At 43.6% G+C, this 9,545-nt stretch overlaps 1 protein-coding gene across 1 annotated transcript in view; it reads left to right on the top strand.

The window, feature by feature from the left end:
* Positions 1 to 889: 889 nt before the first annotated feature.
* The window catches only part of LOC138452965 (zinc finger protein 91-like), a 385,395-nt gene continuing 376,739 nt past the window's right edge, over positions 890 to 9,545 (top strand). Inside the window, exon 1 of the mRNA XM_069605335.1 lies at positions 890 to 1,097. The gene's annotated coding sequence lies outside the window, so the exon portion shown is untranslated. The remainder of the gene's footprint in view (positions 1,098 to 9,545) is intronic.

Genomic DNA, 9,545 nt, shown 5'->3' with positions numbered 1-9,545 from the left:
ATTCAAGAGTTCAGACTAGGATGAAGTCTGTATTGGTCTCTATTGGGGTTACGTAGGAAGATCTTATGCAGCGTCAGGAGATCATTAAGAGGAGCTTATTCAGAGTTAATTGGGTTGAAACTGTGGCCTGTATTGCTTCCTACACAACCTATGGCGATTATTCCCATTTTTCCCATGTGAGAGAATGCATACCACTATAACTTCAACGCTTTCCTTGTGCAACCATTCGCATGACATATATGCACTTCAGGCGTAATGAATTTCCCACCTACGAGAGGATTCAGCACTGGAAGGACTCCTCACTGCTGTCTATCCGTGATTCTACTCATTATAACTGTAGATTTTGTGGGGTCCAGGACTCAACCAAAACCTTGAGACATTAGGTTACCGTGTGGGCCTACTTTGATATAAAAAACGGTTAATATGTCTTTGAACCTCCTCTTGTGTAGATGCATGAGGCGATCTAACATTTCTCAGATTCTAGCTTTAAATGTTGTCCTAAAGTTTTTCACAACAGAATTGGACAAGAAAAACCTAAAAATTGTGTGATGCCATGTTGTGATATGCACCTGAAATTTGAATTTTGAATTTGTATTTATTGTTCTAAGTTATTTTTAACAGTGTTATGAGAGATATATGTTTTAGTGTTTTGTAATATTTTTTTGTGTAAGGTTTTCTGTAAACCGTGAATGCAACAATAAACAAAAAAGTAGACTGAGTACAGGGAAAGGCTCAGCTGAGTGGAGTGGGTGAGTTGGGGTTGTCTGTGCTAAGGACAGTGGTGGTAGGCGGAGAGTGTGGTGCAGTATAGTCTGCAGAGGGGACTAAATCACTGTGTGCTGGAGCTTGCAGTATGTACAATAAGATGTTTGAGCAGCAATGCCATTTCACCAAACCTGAGAACAATTGTACTTCAAATGGATATACAGTAAGGCCTCACTAGGCGGCTATTCTTTAACTTATTGAACATTGTCATTTCTAACAGAAACGATGCACCCATGAAACATCGGAGATGGCTGAGGAAATCCTTGACTAGGGTGCTGTGCAAGGCCAGTTCACCTGTGTAAAGAAAATGCAAATAAGGAAAATACATCAAGGTATGTCAGCGAGACTTCTCTGCTAATATGTTCCCTGTTGGTTATTGGTAGGCAGTGTTAGTCCCCCTTTATTGGAGTCCATAGGACTCCATGGGGATTTCGATGGAAGTACCGCTGGCGATAATTCCACTGATTTTTGCTGTTTTTCAGTTGTTAAGTGGCAGATTTATCTCCAGCTTTTTGCTGGAGGTGAAGTCTCCACTCCACCGCCTAACTTGTAGTGCAGTGAAGTGGTAATGCAGCGGTAACTGAGTTACCGCTGACTTTTACTGCACCGTTGTACTCATAATAAGCCCCAATGTATTTACAAATGAACATGTTCGGGTTGAAATGTGGCTTGCTATACTGTGTGCGACTTTCAAAAATATTCAGTGCTGCAAAAGAAGGAAATTAACAAAATGAGGTGCATATTTTGTTAAAATGTGTATCGTCATCTTGAATTGCGGGCACACATTACTTTTTGGTTCTGCGTATCTCTACATTTTGGTATTTTAGGTGCTAGGCCCAGCCATTTCCCCTTTTTGTATTCTGCTTTCCTTGTTGCTTAGTTTGTTTCTAGCTGAAACTTAGCTCAAGTGCTTTACAACAGGAGGGTGCCAGCATTGGTCCTTGTATTTTATACAGTAGCGCAGTACTGCTGGTGGAGGGATGGTGCCAGCATTGGTCTTGGTATTTTATACATTAGCACATTACTGCTGGAGGGAGGGTGCCAGCCTTGGTCTAGGTATTTTATAAAATAGTGCAGTACTGTTGGTGGAGGGAGGGTGCCAGCATTGGTCTTGGTATTTTATGCTATAGGGCAGTACTGTTGCTGGAGGGAGGGTGCCAGCATTGGTCTTGGTATTTTATACAGTAGCGCAGTACTGCTTGTGGGAGGGTGCCAGCATTGGTCTTGGTATTTTATACAGTAGCGCAGTACTGCTGGAGGGAGGGTGCCATCGTTGGTCAGAAGTTCACAGGGGGTGTAGCCTTACTTGTTCTCAGTTCAGGCATGTCTTTGTAAACCTTGCAGAGTTGCTTGCATCTTTGCGCCTCACAAGCCTCTCAGCTTGTGGCCCTTCAAGGGAATCTTATTTCTACAAACATTGGGCAGGACTTGTGCTTACCTGCAAAGAAGATCTTCAGCTCCCCTAGACTTTGCTCAACTAACATTGGGTGTCCTGGCTCCATGAGAGACTCTTCCTACCTCTGACTTTGTGTCTTTACCTTTCCCCCAGGAAAGGGTTAATTTACTTAGCATCGGAGGGTTCATAAAGTACTTACTAGTTTTATGAAGTATTTATCAACCCTTGTTTTATTCCCCTATCTAACCCTTGCACCAAACTCAGTATTGCTCAAAATGTTCCAGTGATAAATCAATGTCCACAGTGTCCTAGCTATTTAAGTAACATGAGAGTGTAGGAAGTGTCTGTGTGCCATCCCCAATGGGTATCATCTGATTTAGAGAAACAGAGTGCGTTTTGAAGTGTATTTTGAAGTGTTAAATGTTTTGCTCCCTTCTGAAGAAGGCTTATGTAACTAACTGTTAAATGAATAATTGTTTAATCAAGAAACCTTGAGTGTGCAAGTTTATTTTAATAATTGTCATTGTGAATCTCTGTGTAACTTCACTACTGCTCACATTGACCCCTCTTGAGATAAGCCTGGCTGCTCAGCCACACTACCAACCTGTGTAGTACAGACTTATACCAAAGGTTGGGTTCCTATTGCCAGGAGGTTGTTGTTGCTGTACACAATCTTGCCTAACAGCTCGTATATCTGGTTCCCAGTCAATTGGTCGAAAACATTTGGTCGACAGGACAATTGGTCGACACCTTTTGGTCGAATGCCAAATGGTCGAATTTGTGTTTTTTTTTCTTTTTTTTTTTTTTTTTACCCCTTTTTTGGTTTTTTTTGGGGGGGTCCCCCCCCAACCCCCTTTTTTTCTGTTTTTTTTTCCCACACGAAAACCCACAAAACACATATACATAAAAAAAAAAAAAATTCGACCATTTGGCATTCGACCAAATTGCAGTCGACCAGTTTGTTGTCGACCAATTGACCGGACACCCGTATATCTTGTTTTCGTTTGACCTGAATAAAGGACTTTTCTTTAAGGCGAGCGTGAGTCCCTCTCGACTTCTTCACACCATCTTATAGTTGACTGCATCAATTTTTCCCCCCTTTGGCGCATACAGGGGCTGTGGTCTTCCTTCATCCTGTACTACCTGGCACCACTTTCCGTGATCTTGGTTTGGGTGCCATCTTGATTCTAAGCATTGGTTGTTGGTGTTGGAGCTCAAGCTTCTCACCGCAGATGAAGCAAATAACAATTATCAGACCCAAGGGTACAGGGAAATCGGAGAGTAGCACTTACGCCCCCCTTCCTTGTACAATCACTTCAGTCACTTACGCAGCTATTTATTGCTGCAATAAATATTGTCTGCTTATTAACGTTCTTGGAATGTTTATAACGACACTTGTGCTTAAACTTGCACTGCAGAGCTTATTACCGGCAAAAAGGATGCAGGCCTAAGACATCAAGGCCCGAGAATGGCCTTATTGTTCTGACCAGCTGCCGCAACCACCAGTCTCCTTGCACTGGCGCTGGCCTGTGGTGGCTTGTGTAGGTGATGTAAAACGAATAGGTGCTTTTCAAGTGGCTTCAAGGTGGAGAAGGCCAGGAAAGCAGGGAGGGCTTGACACTGGAACACTGAGCAAGTGCAGCATGCACCTTTTTAGAGGGCCTGAGGGGGCAAAGCAGGATTAAAGCACATTGTGGCAGCTGACCTGCAGGGGTACAATTTGTTCTCACCACAGAGCTGTACGGAAAAAGCACACACTGGACCTTACTTGGAGGATGACTTTTCATGCTGCCTCACCTTGCTTTCGGCTCTCCGCCTTTGGCCATCTTCTGTCATCATGTGTGGCATTCTCCTCCGGAGACCCAACACATAGTCAGTGACTATCACTGGCTTGGGACAAGGAGCACTCTCCAACCTCTCCTTAATTGGGGCCAATGGGACTTCTCTATAAGCAAATAGAAGGCATGGCAGTAGAAGGTCCCATTTTCTTCTAGGGGGTTCGGTTAAACCTCTCTACCATCCATTTGTTTGAGGATGGTAGGCAGTTGAGAACTTGTAAGTCACTCCACAGTTTTTCCACATGGCCTGCATGTAGTGGGACATACAGTTTGATCCCTTGTCAGAGATGACTTCCTTAGGAAACCCACCCTGGTAAAAATACCAAGTAGGGCCTTAGCAACAGCTTGAGCTGTATCAGTCCTCATAGGTATGGCTTCATGATACTTAGTAGTGTGGTCTACTACAACCAATATAAATCGATTGCCTGAAGAGGTTGGAGGGTCTAAGGGACCAACAATGTCGATTCCTACCCTCTCAAAAGGGACTCCCACCACTGGGAGGGACACCAAGGGTGCCACGTTCTTGGCTCCACTCTTGCCAGTTATCTGACAAGTGTGACTGCTCCTACAGAATGTATCTACATCAGACCCCAACTTAGGCCAGTAGAAATAGAGAGAAAGCCTTTTCTTGGTCTTCTTGAAGCTCAAGTGACCAGACAAAGGAATCTCATGGGCTAACTGTAGGAACTGGTGTCTTGTCTCTACACGCACTACACGTCTTCTGTAGTCCCCTGGGAAAGACTCAGTTGGTTCACTGTAGAAGAGGTCATCTTCCCAGTATAATCTGTGCTTCCCTGGCTCTTGCCCTTCCAGCTGGGAAGCTTCCTGTTGGCGAAGGCCTTCAGGACACTCTTTGACCTCTGCTGAAGTCTGCCCTACAGGGGCCACCTTCTGCCAGTAAAGACTGCAGCTCGGATGGTCTTTAGGATCCAGATCTCCAACAGGGGGAAGGTCTTCTTCCAGCTCTGAATCTTCAGCAGCTGATTCAACCTCTGCTGGAGTCATAGATGTGACCTTGGACAGTTCCCTGGGGGATTTCCTTGTTGGTTGCACAGAAGTGCTTTCTTGCTTTTTCCTACAGACCTTGGGTTCCCCCTTTGGCTCTTTCTTCCTGGAAATGGCAGAAACTCTTGTGGACTGGGGTTTATAGATTCTTCAGTAATCACCCATTGAGAGTCTACGGTACTCTCTCTGGCCTTCCTTGTCTGCTCCTGTTTCCTTTTACTGGGAGGCCTGGGGGTGCTTGATACAAATCCAAGAGTTTTAAGTCATTCCCCAGCAGGACTCTCCCAGGCACCTCCATTTGTACACTTACAGGTATCTTGACAGTCACGTTGTTGCACTGGATGAGAGCTGGTAGTCTAGGAAGCATTTGGATAGGACCTCCAGCAAGCTTAGTGAGGCCTTTGGGTGCCTTAGCAACATCCTCAGGTTTGAAAAAAGATGGCATCCACCACTGTAATGCTGGCCCCAGTGTCTCTAATGGCAGGGGTCTACTGACCATTTACAAGTACACTGTCCTTGTAATATTCTTTTGTGTTATCTGGAATTGAATTATAGACATCTAAATTCTGCTGTTCCCACAGACCCAGGGACACTAAAGAAACACCGGCAGAGACTCCAATGGGGTCTTCAGCCAGTAACTGAAAGTTTCCACTTGCATATATACTGCTTCCTCTGGGGAGAAGGCTAAGGAGATAGTGTGGATCCCTGAAGGTTTACCATTGCATCTGGGATCCCCTTTCACATGGTCAGTTGACGCACAAGCATAACATATTCCAAATTATTTGACAAATGGGGGTTTGTTCTGACCTCCCTCTGGTTTGGCACCAGAGGTTTCACTAGTCTGATTCGGTTTCCCATGTGGTTTACCCTGCTTGTGTTTGTGGCCCTCTTTTGGATGGGAGGTATTAGAATTATCTTTGTCGGGTTTCTTGTGCTGCTTCCCCTCATCCTTTTTCTGAGTTGCCCCAGAATCCTTGTGAGTAGCCCTGTTGGCAACCCACAAGTCAGCAGCCTTTGCTTACTTCTTTGGATCAAGTTCCTTCGAGTCAGCCAAGTGCTGTCTCAGCTCAGGAGAGCAGGCATCAAAAATGTATTCTAACAAAAACAGATGTCTCATTCCTTCAAAAGTGTTAACTCTGTAACCTTTTACCCAACCATCTAAGTTTTTCAAACACACACACACACCCAGGTAGCCCAAGGGGTATCATCATGCTTTTTGAGGGTCCTAAACCTCTTAAGGTACTGGGAAGGAGTTTTCCCAAAGCTAGCTATCAAAGCCAGCTTCACATTCTTATACTCGCATCTTTCAAGATCCCTCACCTCCATTACAGCATCAGTTGCAACCTGGGGGAGCCAAGACAAAAGCCAAGGAATCGGCTGATTCCCTGACAAACTCTGAATCCCATAGTTATATTCAAAAGCACCCAACCAATCCAAAATATCAAGTTTCACCTCATACATACTCACAGCTTCCTTAGGCATGCAATGTCTCTTAGGACTGGGAGACCTAGAAGACAGAAACATTTTCAAGAGACAATTTCCTCATTTCAAGAGCATGTTGCATTTCCATTTCTCGGAGTCTGATTTCTTGATGTATTTGATAAGTTTGCATTTGGAATTTCTTGAACTCTAACTCAAGCCTCATTCTCAGGGGAGACACATTCTGGACTCAGCATTGGACCTGGTAGGGTCCCTGTGGCTAAGGGGTGAGGACTAAGGGCCTGTTGAGGTAAAGAGGGGCTTCCTTCCTGAGCTTCCTCCAAATCACTTGATCCTTCAATAGTATTAGAGATTGACTCTACATCATCATCCTCGTCACTTTCCACATTTGCTGAAGGAGTAGGTGTAACAGACCTATTTCCCAAACTTTGATGATTCAACAACCTTTCAATCAATTCATTTTTCTTTCATTTAACAGGGACATTCCTGACCTTACACATATCTTTCAGTTGGTCTACTGTAAGAATGACCAGGGCTACCTGTCTGAAGTTCTCCATATCAGGCATGATTTACTTTTCTAGTGGTACTTAGCCTTGTGAAGGTTACTATCTGAACAGAAGTAAAGCAGAACTTAAGTTGTAACAACTATACTTTATCCTCACCGCCTGCCACCAGTGTTAGGCAAGATCTGTATGCAGTTCCCTCTGGGACCACTGCACACAAATCTGGCTACAGGTGTAAGCAAAAACCAACCCTTAGTATAAGTCTGTACCACACACTTTTTGGTAGTGAGCTGAGCCGCCAGGTTTATCTTAAGAGGGAATGTGAGCAGGACATGTTACACAGATGTCTATAATTACAATCACTCAGACTCTTACTCAAGGTTTCTTGGTAAAAACACTACTTAATTTATTTTACACTAAGTTCCAAAACATTCACTAGAAGGAGGCCATTGATATCAAACTTAAATATACTGCAGTACTGTACTCCATACGGTTCTGAGGCATTTTCACTACTATCAGTAGAATATTTACGTTATTGTACCAAATCGGGTCAATGCGTTATCTCCCTACCAACGTACCGCATTGTACTGAATCTGCGAATATTTGCCCATGTATAAATTGTGCTGTTTTCGAATCTGCCATTGCTAATACATGCCTACTGGCGTTCTATACTGCTGTGAGTTTCCTAAACTGCTGATACCTGTTGACAAACTGCCCAATGCGCAAAATTACAGAAAGCAAAATTGTTAGCGTTTGCCTATTGTTTGAACTTGCACAAACTACTGTTATTGGCCCTTTGCTCTGAATTTGCATATACTGCTGGTATTTGCCCATTGTTTGAACTTGCACAAACTACTGTTATCGGGCCATTGCTATAAGAATGCCTAAACTGTTAATAGTTGCCTACTGCTTTAAGGGCATTGCCCTTATTGCCAAATCCAATTTAGACATAAGAATAGTCCCCTCACCAGCAGTTAAATCCTGTGAACTTCTTACAGCCAAAGTACCCATTTCTAATTCACGCACCTTAACTATCCACCTAGTGTACAGACCACCTGGACCCAATGGTACATTCGAGAAGGATATCTCCATAATATTGTCTGACAAAACCAAAGAGTCCTCACAAATTCTACTGTTGGGGGGGTTTCAACCTTGGTTTCAACGGTCCCAATGACAAACAAGCCCTTGCAATATCCAAAGCACTCATGGAATTTGGACTGACCCAGCCTACTCGCGACAAAGGTAGAACTTTGGATTGGGTGGCTGACCTGAACTGTGAAACCTCTGTTACATCTATAACCCCTCAACTTTGGACAGATGACCAACTGATAGCATATGTACTGCTAAGGTGAATGCTAACACCCAAAATCAAGACAATAGCACCACCACTCCTCACAAGGAATACAAGAAATATTACAGCATATAATATTCTACCATACATTATCCCCTCCCTCAACTCATTGCCAAGTGCCTCCGACCCAGATACATTAGTTGATGCCTACAATACCACCATGACTAAACCTCTAGACCTAATCGCCCCACTTAAAATGCGCAAAAGTAAACCTAGAGCTCACTTGAACTCCTGGTTTACCCCACCACTAAAAGCCCTCAGATTAGAAAAAAGCTAATTGGAAACCTCCTGGTGACACCTTCAGTCCGAGGAAAATAAAACAAATCTGATTTATATCACTGCCAGTTACCAAAAAAGAAATAATTTGTACGAATAAAGATACTTATAACGAGAGGATTAATAAAGCGAGCTCAAGCAACAAGGAATTATTTGTGATTCTAAGAGAAATGGAGGCTCCTATCCCTCATACAGGCAATTGCGAGAAGGACAAACTCTGGTGCTCTAATATTCAGTTTGCCCTAACTAACAAAATTGCATTACTACAAAACAAGATTGCTGATAAAAATGTAAACCTGCCTAACTCTGACTCACAGGTTAGAATGTCAGATCCCCCTACTACAACGCTGCAACAGTTTAGATTCTCTTAAGTTTCTATCCTCGAGGTCGAAAAAATCATTCCCCCCCTTAAACCTTCTAGATATCAGGGAGACCATTGCCCAGCCCAGTTAATCAAAGATGCAGCAGGAGATCTGGCACCATTCATATCCAAATTAATCAGTGCATCCTTTTCTTCGGGTATTGTTCCAAGCAAATTAAGTCATGGGTCTTACTCTTGCTAAAAAACAAACTCTGGATCCTACCATCCCAACTAATTACAGACCGATTACAACGGTACCTTTCTTACTTAAATTATTAGCTAAAGTATCATATCTGCAGCTACAAAAGTATCTAGAAACTAATCATCTCCTAGGCATCCGCCAGTCGGGTTGTAGGCCATGGCATCGCAGCAGCATTAATCGACCTAAAGACTCAGATTGATGAGCTCAAGGACAAAAGGAAAACGGCCTTGCAGCTACTCCTTTACCTGTCCGCTGCCTTTGATCTGGCGGACCATAAAGTATTATGCAAACACTTGGCCTCAGCGGCTCACTTTTCAAAGGACGCGATAGCATGGGTCTGATCTTTTTTTAACAATAGGACAATGAGTCTTCTCCTCTTCAGCGGCTGCAGACCCTATCCCCATAACC

This window comes from Ambystoma mexicanum, chromosome 4p (genome assembly GCF_040938575.1).
Source record: "Ambystoma mexicanum isolate Mex_15411 chromosome 4p, UKY_AmexF1_1, whole genome shotgun sequence".
NCBI lineage: Eukaryota > Metazoa > Chordata > Amphibia > Caudata > Ambystomatidae > Ambystoma > Ambystoma mexicanum.
The sequence above is the reverse complement of the archived record's forward strand: the minus strand, read 5'-3'. Positions and strand labels throughout refer to the sequence as shown.